Source organism: Callospermophilus lateralis, unplaced genomic scaffold, assembly GCF_048772815.1.
Source record: "Callospermophilus lateralis isolate mCalLat2 unplaced genomic scaffold, mCalLat2.hap1 Scaffold_153, whole genome shotgun sequence".
NCBI lineage: Eukaryota > Metazoa > Chordata > Mammalia > Rodentia > Sciuridae > Callospermophilus > Callospermophilus lateralis.
This window is the reverse complement of record NW_027512646.1, coordinates 1,225,825-1,243,270: the sequence shown is the minus strand read 5'-3', so window position 1 is coordinate 1,243,270 and position 17,446 is coordinate 1,225,825.

Below are 17,446 nucleotides of genomic sequence, written 5' to 3'. Positions count from 1 at the left end.
AATAGATTTCTTTTCCTTTGGTACTTGGGATTGAACTCAGGGGCTCATAACCACTGAGTCACATCCCCAGTCCTATTTTGTATTTTATTTACAGACAGTGTCTCACTGAGTTGCTTAGCACCTCAGTTTTGCTGGGGTTGGCTTTGAACTCACAATCTTTCTGCCTCAGCCTCCTAATCTGCTGGTATTTCAGACATGTGCCACCTCACTCAGCTTGAATAGATGTTTAATTTCTCCCAACTTTTATTTATTTATGTTAAAGATGGGGATGATGCCACTTGCTTCTCAAGACTGTGATGAGAATTAAATGAAGTCATAAATACTTAGCACTTGTTGCTTAGTGAGTGCTCCATAAGCCAGGGGGATAACAGACCTTTGTATTTTTACAAAGACAAAAAGTGGGCACCCAGCTTTTTGTCTGTTGGCAAAGACTTGAACAACTTAGCAGAAACCTATTTGAAAAAAAAATACATAAAAGTAGTGGTGAAGGAAATGTTGCTCAATGGTGAAGCATGCTGAATTTCAGTCACAGGTGCCAAAAATGTCATTTATATTAGGACATTATATTAATTTATTAGTATATTCATTTGTGACATATACACGTATGGGCATAACATCATTGATCAGTCTCATTGTTGAGTGCCTGAATCATCTCTCTTATCCTCTCTTCCATTAATCTAAACTCAACTATTCTCTCTCCAATTTTTTCGAGATCCACTTCTTTTTTCACTCCATTTTTCTTTTTACCTTTCACATATCAGAGAATGCACTTGAAAATTGACTTTCTGCAACTGATTTATTTAATTTAATTTGATGTACTCCAGGTTCCTCCATCTCCTACAAATGATATAATTCCTCTCTTGTTAATGGCTGAGTAGAATGAGTAAACTTGTGAAAAGATGTGTAGATGATATTTTTTGGGTATGTCACCTGCCAGCACACAGAACCTTGAGTTTCCAAGCTCAGCCTGCCATTGTGTGAGCCAGGGAATGAAGATGCAGGAATAATGAGGTCTCACGTGAACTATTTGAGGTCTTCCGATCTGTGGCTCTTACTGCTTGTACATGCACCAATCAGCCTGGTAACTTCCAGAGTGTCCTTTATTGTCTGCATTGATGACTAACCTGTTTCAGGGGTCTGTTTTCAGTACAGTTTTGTTCTCAAGAGAAGGGAATCAATGTGAAGGTAAAATCTCCTGATTCTCCAGGTGTCAGATACAGGATATGGTTCCTTCCCACAATTCTTTCCCTTTTGTCCATTCATGAAACTGCCTTTACCAGGTTTACCTTAGTCCTCTATTAATGTGGCACCTTTGTATTCATCCTGGCCCTGAGCTCTGGTTGGGATAGAGAATCTAGAGTCAGAGCAGACCTGGTCCCACTAGCCAGGTGAACTTAATTATAATTATTATTTTTTTTTTACTTTTCAGGGATTCATGTTCCCAAGTTGTGAAATGAGATTGACAGCTAATAGTGGTAACATTTAATGACATCAGGAGCCATTGATGACCATGTACTGGACTATTCTTTTTGAGACTTTTATCCCTGCCCTCTTCACTGGCAATAAGAACTCCATGAGCAGAAGCCATGTTTACACTCATGTTGCAGAACAAAGATGCTCAGCTGTGTCGAGTTAATTTGATTTAGGTCACACAGCAAGCAAATGGCAGCTTCATTGTAGCTGTGGGAAAGGAGAGGAAGAAATGCACAAATGAGCATGGTAAAGCATTGGCACATAAAGATCAGGTTATAGAGCAGTAAAAGGAGGCACAGGTGCAATGGAAACCCTGGCTCTAACCAGGGTATAGGCAAGGACTGAGGAGGAGAGAGCAGAGTCCAGAGTACAGGGTAGACACAGGCTTCACTCATACCATAAAGAGGTAGCTCAGAGGGTAACACCACAGGAGGCCTGGGCCTGCCTTGCATTGATGGGGCCAAGTGGGTGGTTCCCAAATTTGACATGTAGAAATGCAGAATATGAGGATTCGGCTTGGCAGAAAGCCCCAAACTCCTTTCTGTTGTATGTGCATGTACATAGGCACATACAGAGAGAGATGTCCAGAGAGTTGATAACCTGTGTAAAAATCAGAGAAGTGTTCATAATGGAGGAACAATTGAAAAGACAATATTATCATTTGAAATATACTTTAGTCGGATTGGACTGCTCTAAGGGAGTTCTAGAAACTACATACTTTACAAGCAAAAACAAATTTTATTTGTGGACTTCTGAAAGCTCAGATTTCTAAGATCAACTTTCCAACAGATTTATTGACTATTGAGATCCTGCTTTTTCATAGAAAGCTGTAATATGAAGGTTTGTGTCCCTTTGAGTATCTTGGTTGAATTTCTCTCCATTAACGTGATGGTATTAGAAGGTGAGTCTTTGAAGAGGTGTTGAGTTTCTGAGGCTGAAGACTTCATCAGTGGAATTAATGCTCTAATGAACAGGTGATACAGGCTAGCTGGCTTCTTCCACCACATTATGACACAGCCAGAAGCTTCTACTCATTATAAATTTTCTCAACAAGCATTGAATAGCCTTGTGCCTTGATCTTATACAATGTGAAAAATGAGTGTCTGTGGCTTATAAACCACCCAGTCTACCATAAATTATTATAGCAGCTTGATGAGAGTAAGGAAGTGCACCATGTGTGTCCTCACAGAATAAATTGAGAAGTTTCTATGCAGCTCTCTTTTAATAAAGGACAATAATCCCATTCCATAGCTCTACCCACATGACTGAATAACCTTCAAGACCCAACCTTTTTCTGCCTAGGCTTATGATAAACTACCACAATATTACAATACACATTCACACAGGGTCTAGGACTGGTCATTTTGCCCCAAGTGTGTATAGCCAAGCTTCTGAAATCTGGACCTGGAAGTAACTTTCAAGTCCTCTATGTGTTCCTGGCAATAAACTTTCAAAGAATTCTTCAGTGCATATTAATAGTCGTATCTGTGTATTCACCAGGCTGCTCACTCAAGATAAGAAGTGGCCTCTTCCATTGTAAATTCCAGTCTAATGGAGAAAGCATAAAACCCATGTTGTCCCTTGCTGCACTGACACTAAACATTGCATATGAATCCTGGGATCCTTTATGGCTAATTACTGATCAGTAAATATTACATTGCAACAAGCATGTGGTAAAAAATTTAGGTAAAATATTGTTCACATTGGAGAAAAAGATCCTGGAAATCATGCATGCTTAGGAACCTAATTAGGGGCTGGGGATCTGGCAAGCGTGGGACACTGGGTTCTATGCTCAGAACCACAAAAAAATAAAGATGTTGTGTCCCCTGAAAACTATATATATATATATATATATATATATATATATATATATATATATATATATATATATATATATATATATATTTTCAAAGTTCTCTCTCTCTCTCTCTCTCTCTCTCTCTCTCTCTCTTTTAAAAAAAAGAAAAACAAAAAGATATTACTCACCGAATAATGTGGTTCATGATTGGGTTGTCAGACTCTTACCTGTTGGGCTTGATTTTTGTTATTGATTTAATTCTATGTTTTCAACATGGTTGTTGTTTATGTGGTTCAAATATAAACCCATGTTGAAGACTCAACTCTATTCCATCCCCACTGATCTTTTCCCATTGCCCTTCATGAACATCTGTTTTAATTGTTTTTAGTATATATTTTTACTGTTTCTTGTTCTGGTAGGAGTCAATAACAATAATATGTTATTAGGTAAATTTCGTTCTTACCCAAAAGGGAGTGCTCCTGTATATCCTGTCTGCCCCTTATTTATTATTCAATGAAACAACCTGGAAAACAACCCACATATGCAAAAATCTTACCTTTCCATGGTGTAGATAGACCAAAGTTGGAACTAAACAAATGATGGACATTTGGGCTATTCCTGAGCTTTATGTATTAACAATATTTCTGTATTGAATAGCTCTGGGAATCTATTTTATATTCTTGCAAATGTACATTGAATTTTCAGTCCTGCAAGAAATATTGCTTTATCAATGGCTACTTTTTATAATTTCAAGTAATAAAGCCCAATTCTTTGAAAGGTTAGAACATTTTTCTTTCTGCCAGAAAGTATACAAGTTCATGCTTTCTGTAGATGTCCCAGTAGACAGAGGCCACATTTTGGATATTCTTTGCACTATTACAGAATGCTGGTAATGCCTTCTTTTTCTGTGGGAACCATTTTCTCTTTCTGTAAATTTTTTTTCTTTTTACATATGATTGATACCATGTCATGGTTACAGAAGAAAACATCAGTGTCCTACCCTTAATAAATCTATGGCTTGGTGAGAGTCCAATGCTGAAACGAATAATTTCTTCCCAGTACAATGATCACCAAGGACACAATGCATTTTGGCAGTTTGTGTCTCCCAAATAATTGATCTTTGTAATCTAAGTCCTTATACCTATGGGCTGAGAGATTTTAATATTGTTTATTTATATTAATGTTCACATTTTAATAGTGATAACATCATTTATTTTTTAGTTAGAGGTTTTTCTATTTATTGAATTTTGGAAAGACCTGAGAACATGAACCCTATAAGAAGAATTGCTGGAACATCTCAAATATTTAAAATAAATGCCTTAGAAAGTAATGCATCTGTATAATTATTCAGCATACAGTAATAAATATAAGATCATATCAGGTCACATACATGCGGAATACCCACAGAAAACAAGGAACCACAGGCTCTGATGTGAGAATATATGGTTGAACATTGCCAAGCAAGAGCTTCTGGTTCTGAGGTGTATGTCATAGAGAACACTCAGCAGGCAGATGGTAAAAATGGAGAAGCCCCCTCTCCAAACCTGTGAAAGTAGATTATTAATTTATATTTGATGTCATCTCCAAAATTCTGAGACAAAAACATCTGTAACTATAAACCCCATAATTATCAGCATCCCTAGATATGTTACGGCCAAGATACCAATGGTAAAGTTCTTGGGTTAGATCTTGTGCTAGAAAAGTCACGTGAAGTTGCAGAAGAAAATTATGGTGTTAGCTGAGATCTCAAGATGAACTTCAGAGGAAATGTTTCTTATACTAATAAAATAATATATTTTGTTGATCTTTATTTTCAAATTCCATATTAATAGTATATATCTTAAGAGAAAATGAAGCAGAAGCCCTTATTTCAAATAGTGTCATCTTTATCAATGTCAGCCTATCCTATAACTAGGGATATATGTGGATTCACCCAACACACATTTTTCCCACTTCAATTATCAACTCTCTCTAATATTCTCCAGGTGCCATTCGAATATTATTACCAAATCATGTCTGGATTGTGTAATAGTAGCTGTGCTCCCACTGTACATAGCCTTTCTTATAGATTCAGAATTACCATATATTCTCAAAATATTTCTTGATCTTATCTTCTTTTGAGATTTTCTGAGGTAGAGTGTTAAGTTGATTTCATCTTTCTCTTCTTGATTAAGCAGTAGGAATATATTGAAAACTCTACAATTTTCAATGAATTGAAATGAATGATTGTACAAAAGTAAAGAATTGCTACCTTCTCAAAAAATGAATCTCAATGTAGTAGGTGTGCACATAGATGTATTTTTTAGATCTATCTTTTGACCATTTATTATCAGAGTTAATGCCTTTAATATATCATCTAAGATGGCACTGAGAAGCATATCCTCTAAGATGATTTTTTAATTTGTATTTGTAGTCTTTTATTGAGTTCAAGTGTTATGTTGGTGCAAAATCTGATCTTTCTGTATTACATATATGGAGTCTTATTACATATATTTTAGAGCTATTGTGTATGAAAGAAGAACAAGGATCAAATATGGATGTGTTTCTTAAATAAAAAGTTCTCAGTAGAAATGCTGGCCATTATCTTTTAATTATGTACTTCATCATCTATGTGATTTAATAGATTTAAAACTTTTCTTTTAATAATGGCTACATATGTTGTGGATTCAAATTATTTTCATGATATTAAAATTTTCTAGCAATATGTGTAGAAATCTCTTTGACAGTTTTTAAGGCCTGTCTTTGAATCCCCAATGTAGCTATCCACCTTGCATATATGCTATTATCATGACCAGAAAAACTATCTTAAGTGACCAAATCCAGCTATTGAATACCAGTAGAAATATATTATTATTGTTTTCTCCTTAATCATCTGGAATAAAAGCGTAATTAAAGTCACAGTTCAGATAGACTCAAAGTCATTCAATTGTAAGGTTTCTAAATTAAACGACAAGAATTTGACCCAAGCCTAAAAGACAAACTTCCATAAGAGTCCCAATATTCATCTGCTTGAAGTAAGCGATGCGTTTCTCCAGTAAAGAAACCATGCATAAAATTGATACAAAAAATTTGATGTTAATCTGATGGAATATTTTTTTTATACAAGGCATGTTGGATTTTAAGTCAAGTACCTGAAATAGTAGGTATGTATTTTAGCTTTTTTCCAGCCACATATTTAAAAAATACCAGTCATCAGGGCTAAGATTGTGGTTCAGTGGTAGAATGCTTGCCTAGCACATGTGATGAACTGTGTTCAATCCTCAACACCACATAAAAATAAAATAATAAAATAAAGTGTAAACAAGTTTTGAAAATAAATAACAGTCATGAGAAATCCATGTAAATAAGTCTAAATCATTCCATGACTCTTTAGACCTTGCAGATCTAAAAGACATGACAGTAAGGGAAACCAAAACAGTGAAACATACATGAACATAGGATACCATTTAAAAATCTGAGGTAATGTAGATATTTGGCTAAAACATCAAAGAATTTACTTCTATTTATTTTTATTTTTACCTGGAATCTACTCTTTGTACTTGGATATGAGACCCATTGTTATAACTCGGCATGTGTACATAGTGTGTAATTATCAGATCAGGGTAATTTTCATCTCATTAAAATTATTATTCTGTGTTTGAAACTTTCTAAGTTCTGGCTATTTTGATTTATTTAAGTACTTATTATACAATGTAATCACCTTATTGTGCTCTAAAACCTAAGAGTTACTTTCTGGATTTAATTGTTTTTTGCACTCCCTACACAAAATCAGTCAGTTTCTCATTCTTATCATAAATCCGGGAAGTGTTTCTGTTCTTATCATAAATCCGGGAAGTGTTTCTGTGTGATTAACTTTTCAGCTTCAACACATAAATGCCACATGCAGTATTTGTGGGAAAATAAATGCCACTACTAGGAAAAACTAAAATATTATTCTCAATTAATAATTATGGAAATTGGCATAAACCTCTGCATTCACTCATTCAGTGTTTAGAACTTGTCTACAATAATAAATATGGAAAAAAGAATAAAATATATAAATCAAATGTCCATATGTGTTTAACATTTTATAGGTCATATTTGGTCACTGGGAACAAGTGTTGTGACATCTATTTTTATAAAAATGACATATTCTAATTCTTATAACTTTATTTATAATAAGTGAATATATTTTAAATATGTTTTCATATTGTAAGTTTCAACAGATCCATATTACAATGGAATAAATAACTTTAAAAATTGTATAAGAGTTGGCTCAGTGGTGCAGGCCTGACATCCCAGTGGAAAAAATATTTTAAGAAAAAAATATTTTAAAAAATGGGTATGTATCTCAGTGTGTAACCACCCAAATGCACTCACCCTCTACCCCTTCTCCACCTGAGATGCCCATTACAACACATGAAAGAACAGTATCTCAGTCTGCCACCTATCCAGCAGTTCTCCTTTCACAGCCCATCCAAACCCATTCCTCACTTGATGCCCATCTTTTCATGCCACCCTGTGAGTATGCATTGGGCCTGAACTAAGCCACACCAGCACAACTGGTTGCTAAGGTCCAGGTGGCTGGTATCCCTCATTCATTCCACTGGGACCTTATATTTTTTTTAAAATGGGTTGCTAATAATTCAAAATGACAAGTTTATGGCTGAAATTACAGCTCAGTAGTAAACAAATTTCACATGTGCCTGTCTCTGTGTTCCAACTCCAGCACCCAAAAAAACACAGGCAGGCCTAATGGCACATGCCTATAATTCCAGTGACTATAGAGGCTGATGCAGGAGGCTCAGAAGTCTAAGGACAGTTTCAGAAATCTAGTGAAGCCCTAAAAATCTGTCTCTAAAATTTAAAAATGTTTGGGGATGGTTATTCAGTGATTAAGCAATCATAGATTCAGTCCCCACAACCAAATACAAAAACAAACCCAAAGTAAAAGTGAAAAAGAACTGTATTCCCCAATATCCTTTGCAGGTAGGGGTCTCTGTGATTTTGTGCTGGCCAATGAGATAACATTGGAAGCAACTGGGACTCTAGCTCTTTGTTTTTTCCTTTTTCTTTTTCCCCCAAATTGCTGTATTAAATGGATGGCACAATGAAAAACAGGAAGGGCCCTGGGGCATGATGGAATAGCTGTATAGCCATACCAGCCCAGACTACCAATCACTGGGCTTTTTGATTTTCAAGTAAAAGGAAATATTTTTCAGTATTTGATGGGTTTACTTTTCTAGTATTGGAAAGACTGATGCATTGATTTTCCTCCTTGTTCTGCTTACTGTTCATTGTCTTCAGGTTCAGGAACAATGTAGGTAAAGAAAACCAGTCATGTTTGTCACCAATTGTTTTTCAGGTCTCTGGGGATGGAAGGAAAGTACAACACAGAACCTCTATAGTACCTAATCTGAGCCATTGGGACAGAGTTAGGCCTGAGTCATCTCCAGGGTCCCTCATCTGCTGCAGAATGCTCACAGAGAGTGAGTATCTTTTCTCTTGATGCCAACACTCAAGTCCAAATCTCAGGGCTTCCATGGTTCTCCTGAGAACTATTCCACAACAGGCTGACACTGGTCCCAATCTCAATTCCTGCACTGATGGGCCATTGGGAAAGTGAGTTTAAGCAAGCTTTACTGTCCCCAATTTTCAAGTGTGTCTTCTCCAAAAAAAACCTTGAAACTAAATGAGCACTGAAGGAAGAAGTCAGGTTCCAAGGACTGAAGAAGAACCCTGCCACCAGAGAAACCTAGGATTTGAAAAAAAATTCCAATTTAAGTGAGGTGACAGGTAAATTATAGATCTTGACATAAAGCAATAGCCTTACAGCAAAATGTCAGGTGTGGGCAATGAAGTATGTATGAAAGACTGACTTTTCACAGCCTCCACAACAGGTAAACATGAATGCTAAATTTGTAACACATAACATAAGAAAAAGGAACCACATTTTTTTCTTACTTGCCTATTTTTCTTTCTTTATTCTTTTATTTTCTTTTTCTTTTTTCTTTTTCTTTCTTTTTTTCTTTTTCTTTTTTTCTTTCTTTCTTTTACTTGTACAAGTGTTTCAAACTAGGGGAACATAACCACTGAGTCTCATCCTCATATTTTTTTAATGTTATTTTTTAACTTTTGAGAAACATTGTTAATCACAATATTTGAGGTATTCTTATATCAAACAAGCCATACTACAAAGGTTCCAGAGCTAGAGAGAAAATCCTGCAATCCCAGAGTGTTAAATATGTCTGTGGAAGATGAGCCACATGGACACAATGTAGAAGATCAAATGGGTGGAGTGGGCATGGCTCTGCAGAACAGTGCAGGTAAGAGGCCAGATGCTGGGTGGAGCCTATGAAAAAAAGTGGAGAGGACATAGTGGGGCTTAGTTGTTTGGCAGAGTTGGTGAGGCAGAGTCAGGCTGAGTGAGTGGATCCCAACCCATAAGAACAGTGGATGGGGAGAAGACAGAGGAAGCACGTTGGAAGCAGCATCCCACCTGGGACCCCTTAGGTGAGCACAGCATAGGAACCAGGAGATGCAGTGATGAAGGAGCAGAGGGCATGGTGGGTGCATCCACAGGAAGCAAAGGGAGTCAGGAGAGGCATCCAGTAATTCTGTCAGAAGTCACTGTTGACCCAGTGGGGAAGAAGTGTCTTAGGGCTCTGAGATAGATATGTGACCTCAGGGTCTGCTCCACAAGGGGGCTCAGTTTAAGATCTTACACACTGAAGCAATGGAGGGAGGCTGAAGATGCCACAGCACAGCCTTTTTTGTTCCTCCCTCTCATGGGATGCAGTGCACTTTCCATTAATTTTTTCTGTTCTTGCAGGTCCAGGACAGTACCTAAATCTGTTCTCTAGACAACGATATTTGTAATAAAGTCTTCAAAACCTTTTGGCAAGAATATCCAGGGAGAGCACTGTTTGGCTCACAGGAGCAAATAGGTAACGGCAGAATATGAGCGACCAGGACCAGACACTTTTTATAGAGAAAGATACTTTCCAAGAACCTCTCATGTTATCCTGACTCGGTGCCAAAAAATTATCCCCAGGTCCTACCCTGAAATCCTGAACTGAGGTCCCAAACTGGTAACCAGAGAAGCGCACCTAGCTCCAGGTTTTTGTTGGTTGGTTGTTCAGGTTTAAAATTTGCTTGGGGTCTGAGGCTGTGGCTCCGCGGTAGAACGATCGCCTAACACGTACAAGGCCATGGGATTGATCTTCAGCACCACATATAAATAAATAAATAAATAAATAAATAAATAAATAAATAAAAAAGATAAAGGTATTGTGTCCAACTACCACTAAAAAATAAATATTTAAAAAATTTGCTTGGAATTAGAACACAATTCTTTTTTTATATTTATTTTTTAGATTTAGGTGGACACAGTATCTTTATTTTATATTTATGTGGTGCTGAGGATCAAACCCAGTGCCTCACACATACTAGGTGAGCCCTCTACCACTCAGCCACGACCCCAGCCCTAGAACGTAATTATTAAGATTCAGACATGTTTGCACAAAAACTCAGGTTTCTAACTGTCCTTCAAAGTCACCAGGAGATCTGGCAGCCCCAGACTGAGTTCTTACACAGCAAGGATCACTGGCACTGTCCTGCCAGTTTCCACGACTCCGGAGTGCAGCCGAGTCCTCTTTGCCCCTTTTGTGTCTGGCCCTGGAGGCCTTGAGTGTTGCTAACACACTAAGGGTTAGATGAGCTGGGGCAGCAGGCAGGAGTCAGCATGGAACTTCTGGTCCAGCCCTGCTTCCTGCTTGCTGTGTGACTTTGCTCCAGTCACACCACCTCTCTGTGCTTCAGTTTCCCTATCTGTCTGGAGGCCAATAGACTAGATCAGTGGTTTCCCACTTTAAGCCAAGGCAAGGCTGAGAGGTGGGCTGCCTTGTCTCCCTTCTCTCCTTTCTGAATTAGGCCTGGACATCAGATTTTGCTTAGGTGACTCCCTGTTTATCCAGGGTTCAAAAATTCCTGGGTAACTACTTCTGTTAACACCATAGCCAGGACCTTGAGGTGTATTACAACAGAAAAGAGACAATACCTTTTTTATTTTTATTTCTTTTGTGGTAGTGGGGATTGAACCCAGGGTGCTTTACTGCTGAATTCTATCCACAGCCTCCACCTCCTTTATTTTTGAGACAAGGTCTTCTAAGTTGCTGAGGCTGGCCTCAAATTGGTGATCTTCCTGCCTCAGTTCCCTGAGCTGCTGGGATTACAGGCATGCGCAAGGCTTCTGGAACCATAATGTGTTTATAGATAGGAATGATGGAATTTGATGAGCAGCATTATTCTCCTACAAAGAGAGGCTCTCCTCCCCTGTTTTACAGATGAAGAAAGTGAAGTTTTGAGAGACTGAGTAACTAGCCAGAGGTCACACAGCTACAAGTGGCCAAGAGCCCATGTTTGTGTCATTGCAGACAGTGAGGCCCTAACTACTTTTTCTGTCCCTTAGGTGGCTTGGGAAGAGGTGGGTGTAGAGAGGTGCCCTGCAGCAAAGGGGAGGCTAGTGCCCTGGGAGACCCTGCCACCTTTTGCACTAGCCCTCCTTGCAGGCCATCGGCACACACAGGGAAGTCCCCCTCTGGCTGTGTGCTCAGGACCAGACTTCCCTCCCCCAGGGCTGACCCGGGGTGGGCTCCAGGTGATCAGGAGGTCTGGCAGCCCTGGTCTGAGTTCTTTCACAGCAAGGGTCAGTGGTCCTGTGCGCTGCCTTAGGATGGGATAGGAAGATGCATGCGAGGCCCATCGAGTCAAAAAACCCTTGTGGTTCTTTGCAGGTGTAATAATTGCTCACCGAGCGCCACAAGCCACATTTTGCAGCCCAGACAACTTCTGTGGTTGTTACGAGGAACCTGAAAAATGGGGGTTCTTGTAGTTCTCAGGACCCAGCGTGTCCTGTCTGAGTCTTGGTTCTCCCATTTGAGAAAGAATAACCCCTGTCCATTCCCACTCCTAGCCTGAGTCCCTTTGATGGAAAGGGCAAGTGTAACCTCCTCTGCCAGGCTCCCCCTGCAGCTCATCCCTTCTGCAGCTCCTCTCAGGGAAGGGGCTGAATCCTCCCATTTACAGGAGATATCTGTAAAGGTTAATGTTATAGGCTCTGGCCAATGTCTTCAGCTGCTGAGGGCTGGGCTTGTGACTGTTTCCAAGGCCTCGTCCATCCCAGGCCTGGGTTCCCAATGGCTGGGGGAGCCTGGAACCAGCCAGGAACTCCTGGCAGCCTCTAGCCAGTCCTTGGGTGCAGGCTGCCCTTCCTGCACTGGCTGCTTCCTGAGTGCTCTGGGCTCCAGGGAAAAAAAGTGGGTTCTCAGTGAGCCCCACAGCCCTCCAGGAAGGAAGAGATTGCTTTCTTCCTCCAGGTGGGACCTGGGCCTGACTCTCCAGGGCAGAGTGGAGGGCTGTAGTCTCTCGGGCCTGCTGAGATCACCCTTCCCAGGTGGCTCCTGGGTGGGATGTGTGTGTGGAGATGTGCTTGGTCTTAGCGGCTGTCTTAGTAACAGGGTGCTCTCCTGTCCATAAGGGTTCAGGGTGAACATGACAGAGGTGACAACATAGGCCCAAGAGGGATTTCCTGGCCAGGGAGAGCTGCTGGGATAAATGGGAGGAGGACTAGGGCTTGGTTGGCTCCAGACCCTAGGGGACCAAAGAATGGACCACCCTCCAGGGAACCCCATCGTGGGGAGAGGCCCTTGTCCTGGTGTTGCTGTGTCCCTGGGCTGCAGAACAAGGGCTTGGGGAAGCATATGCACTATCCTGGGTTAAAAGGGAGAGTCCCTCAAGGTCCGCACAGGGAATAGTTGGGTCTTAGGGCACAGTCAGGGTGCTGGTAACAGAGGCGGGGCAGAGGCTGCCTGGAGGCGGGGACACCTGCCCGAGCACTGCTGCTGTTTTGGTATGCTGTCCCAACATCTTGGGAGGCTTCAGCGGGCTAGTTCGGGGTCCTGGGGTGGGCTGGGTGGAGAGGTTTTTTGCACATCAGACGAGCTTTGGGCCCTGAATTGGATTTACCAAGTCACAGAAAATGGGACATTGGGATGGGAGGGGTCTTGGGGGAAACCTGGTCCAGTCTCAGCTTGTACCACAGGGAAATGGGAGTCCAGAAAGGCCAAGAATTTCTCCAAGCCCCACCACCCAGCAGGGACAGGTTGGAGAGAGGGGATCGAGATGGAACACCACAATACCCTGTCCTCAAGGGAATATGGGCACCGTGGGGATGGGGCAGAGGGTTGTAATGAGGACACACACACACTTTTAAAAACACTGACTACTCATGAATGCTTATGGGACAAAATTAAAAACAACCCTCAGCCACTCTACTGCCTTTCCCAGAGGCCACCACCATTCTAGTTTCTGATGCCTGGTAATAGGCAATTGCGTGTTCGACCACATGTTTGAAAGACACAGACATTTTCCTCCTGTCACGTCACCACTCTGTGGTCTGTGTTGGTAACAATTCCAAACCCATTCATTCAGCACCACTTCAGGACTTTCTCTTTCCCTCCCTTCCTCTCTGCCTCCTTCCTTCCTTTCTCTCTCTCTCTTCCCTCTTTCTTTTTTGGTACTGGATGTGAACCCAGGGCCACACCTTCTTGAGAAGCACTTGACCACATAGCCACACCCTCAGCCCCTTCTGTTATTTTGGGAGGGGATTGAACTCAGGGGCACTCCATCACTGAGCCACCTCCCCAGCCCTATTTTGTATTTTATTTAGAGACAGAGACTCACTGACTGCTTAGCACCTCCCCGAGGCTGAGGCTGGTTTTGAATTTGGAATCCTCCCATCTCAGCCTCCCACACGTGTGTGGCCCCTACTGTTATTGAGACAGGGCCTCACTGAGTTGTCCAGGCCAGCCTGGAACTTGCGATCCCCCAGTTTCAGCCTTCCAAGTCACAGGGATTGCGGGTGTGTGACACCACATCTGGGACTTTAGTACTTTGTAAGTCAATTTGTTTTTGTTGACACTCGAAACACAGACAAGTCCACTGGCCACCAGTGTGTTCCAATGAGGAAGAACAGGTCAAGGTTCCCAGGGGCCGACTCTGCTCCACGCTCTGCCCGAGGACAGTGGCTGCCCTCACTTCGAGGTTTTAATTGCTATGTGTTTCTTTTAGTTTCTTTGTGTTTGAAAAACCAAATCAAACCCCAAACCAAAACAAAACAAAACAAAAAAACCAGCCGGCACACCCCACTTGAGATTTCCCAGGGAGGATTGCTTTTGATGGCAAGTGGGGTGCTAGGCTTGGGGCTCTGATTCTGTAACACAGGATGGCTTAGGCTTCTCAAACCCAGTGATGACAGTGGGAAAACTGGAGGCAACAGGGACCTTATTTTCTCCTGCTCACCCTCATTCCAGTCCCACACCCTTGACTGTCCACACACAGTCCACCATGCCTGCAAGACATGGCTCATCTGTCATGCTGCAAGACACAGACTCCCCAGGAAGAGTGAGGAAACTTAGGAAAGTGGCTTAGCCTCTGCCAAAGTATGTGTCCAAGCCTCTACCAATAACATGGCTCTGCTCTCTATACCCCCTGCACCGTCAGAGCCTTGAGCGGGATAGGTGGGGGTCATGGGTGGAGCACCCACAGCGTCTTCTACAGAAAATACCCAGCCCCAGCCTCCAGAGCTTCATCTGTTAAATTGGGACATCAGAAAAATCTTGCTTTTTGGTTTTTTTAAATCATGTTGTTGTATTTTTTTAATGTTTATTTTACTTATTTTTAGGTGGTGCTGAGGATCGAACCCAGTGCCTCATGCAAGCTAAGAAAGCAGCTCTACCACTGAGCCCCAGACCCAGCTCTGGACAGCCTTGTTTAAAAAATAAGAAGCCAGTCATGGTGGCATGACCTTGTAGTCCCCGCTGTCCCCGCTGTACAGGATGATGTGACAATGAGAATCACTGGAGCCCAGGAGTTGGAAGCCAACCTGGTCAACATAAGCAAGACCTCGCCTCAAACATAAGATAAAGCCAGGCACGGTGATGCCCACCTGAAATCCCAGCTGCTTGGGAGGCTGAGGCAGGAGTATTGTGAGTTCAAAATTGGCCTCTGCAAAAGTGAGGCGCTAAGGGTTGGGGTTGTGGCTCAAGTAACAGAGCACTCACCTAACACATGTGAGGAACAGGATTCCATCCTCATCACTATAATAAAATAAGGATATTATGTCCACCTAAAACTAAAGAATATATATTTTTTTTTACAAAAAAGGTGCTAAGCAACTCAGTGAGACCTTGTCTTGAAATAAAATACAAAATAGGGCTGCAGATGTGGCTCAGTGGTCAAGAAATTAGGCTTTTTCCCAATTGTCTTACTAATGAGCACATGCCATTTAGAAAGTGGTTTTTCCACTCTACCCTTCTGTCATAATATGCTTTTCCTCACTCCTTCCCTAAACAGGCTGTGAATTCTCCATATTTCTCTTTTAAGTTATACATTTCAGCTTTAGATTAACCCATTGGTTCCAAGTTCTATAGAATACAATTGAAAGTAACCAGGAAGGAGCCTGAATGCTGTTTTGACTACATATTTTCTTCATTAGATATTATAGTCCATCACTTCTAGATTTGGCCCTCCATAAGCTTCAGAGCATGGACACAGTTCAGCCACATTCACAGCACAGGTGTGACAATTGTTGATTCCAGTTTCCAGTAGTATAGTCTTCATTTGCATCTGAGTTCTCATCAGCATGGTACTTACTGTCTGTATTTCTATCAGCATTCTGGTCATGGCCATTTATTCCATCTTTCAGATGTTTCAGATCTTTACAGGTTTAAGGCTCTGAGAGGAGTCCCTCTTGGATGCATCACAACATGGCAGGCGCCATGTTGTGTAACTCTCAAATCTATATCTTATCTCTTTCTCCTTATAAAACCACCAGAACTCCATCAAAGGGGCTCCATCCTAATGAAGGAATCAAACCTAATCATTTTTCAAGGGCCCTACCACTAAACACCATAGTCCAATTAGTTTCTACCTTCTTTAATATCATTTACATAAGATTTTTGTAATTAAATTCCTTCATGAGTTCAGAGAGACAACCCATTTTCATACATAGCCTCCAACGTATATTCAATTCATCATGAAAGAATTACTTAGACAACCTCTATCATACAGTCTTCCAACAATACTTTTATTAAAAAGTGAAGAAGTTTTTAAATATCCTTCAATTAGCATTTTGAAAAACAAAAACCATTAATCTGATAATAAATTCACCTGTATTTTAAGTTTAACATGGCTTGTATTTTAGTGTTTTATCATACATCTGTATGTAAGGTGTGTTTATGAAGACTTCTGTTTAAATACAAAAATAGTGTATATTTAAACTTATATGCTTATATGTCTATATATGACCAAACACCCAATGAACATATTTTATACTTTTTTTAACTTGAGCATTTGTAATCTAATGTCTCTGCAGATCAATAATCTTAAAAAATATTTTGAAACTATTTTGCCGTATACTATCATAGTAATAAGGTGTAAGATATTAACCAATATATTATTATTCATAATTCATACAAATTAAATTATAAAACACATTTTTATATAAATATTTAACCTGAATATCAAGAATGATTGAAATTGGAATTACTATATAAATTATACAGTTTAATAAAAGTACACATATACTCCAAAATTTTGGCAAATTTTTCTTCAGAAAGTTTAGGAAGTGAAAATTCTTATATCAGTTTAACTTTATTTTCATTTCTTTAATGATGGTTAAATATATATGCATATACACATATATTTATCTGCATATATAAAGAACAGAAAGTTGATAGCTTAAAATGGCATAAAAATCTTGTTTTACTCAGTGGCTCAGGAGGGTGAAGCAGAATAATCACAAGTTCAAAGACAGGCTTAGAGAATTAGTAAAGCCCTAAGCAAATTAGTAAGATATATATATATATATATATAAATTTAAATTAGTAAGATATATATATATATATATATATATATACACATATACATATATAAATTTATGTAAAATATTTATTTATTTATAGGTTGTATATATGGAAAAGTTATAAATAATGTCATATATATATATATAATAATGTCATATATATATATATATATATATATATATATATATATATGATATTATCTAATTTTTTTTTCTTTTATTCCAAATGAGTATGTTCAGTGATTCTAATGTTTTATTATTTATACTGAAAA